Source organism: Trachypithecus francoisi, unplaced genomic scaffold (assembly GCF_009764315.1).
Source record: "Trachypithecus francoisi isolate TF-2019V2 unplaced genomic scaffold, Tfra_2.0 Lachesis_group5, whole genome shotgun sequence".
NCBI lineage: Eukaryota > Metazoa > Chordata > Mammalia > Primates > Cercopithecidae > Trachypithecus > Trachypithecus francoisi.
Window position 1 is genome coordinate 145,488,308 of NW_022681470.1, and position 613 is coordinate 145,488,920.

The window sequence follows — 613 nt, forward strand, 5'->3', positions numbered from 1 at the left end:
GAGCCTAAGGCAGGAGGATTGCTTGAACCTGGGAGGTGGAGGATGCAGTAAGCCAAGATCGCGTCATTGCACTCCAGCCTGGGAGACAAGAGCGAGGCTTCATCTCCAAAAAAAAAAAAAAAAAAAAGGTAAAGAAAGAAAAAAAATAAGAGAAAACAAAAAAGCCCAGGTGGTAAGCCTGGGCACACTTAGGCAACAGTGTGCAACATTATATTATAGGCAACATTTATATTATAAATATAAATATCTGGGCTCATGCCTGTGACCCCAGCACTTTGTGAGGCCGAGGCAGGAAGATCGCTTGAGCCCATGAATTCAAGATCAGCCTGGGCAACATGGCGAAACCCAGTCTCTTCTAAATATACAAAAAGTTAGCCAGGAATGGTGGCGCACACCTGAGGTCCCAGCAACTCACGAGACTGAGGAGGGAGGATCACCTGAGCTCGGAAGTTCAAGTCTGCAGTGGAGCCAAGAATATGCTACTGCACTCCAGCCTGGGCGAGAGTTAGATCCTGTCTCAAAAAACAAACCCCTGTGAATGCCCCTTGAATTGTGCTCACAGAGCCTTGCCCTGGGGCCTCCTCAGACTCTGGGAGAGAGAAGGGGCCCGGGC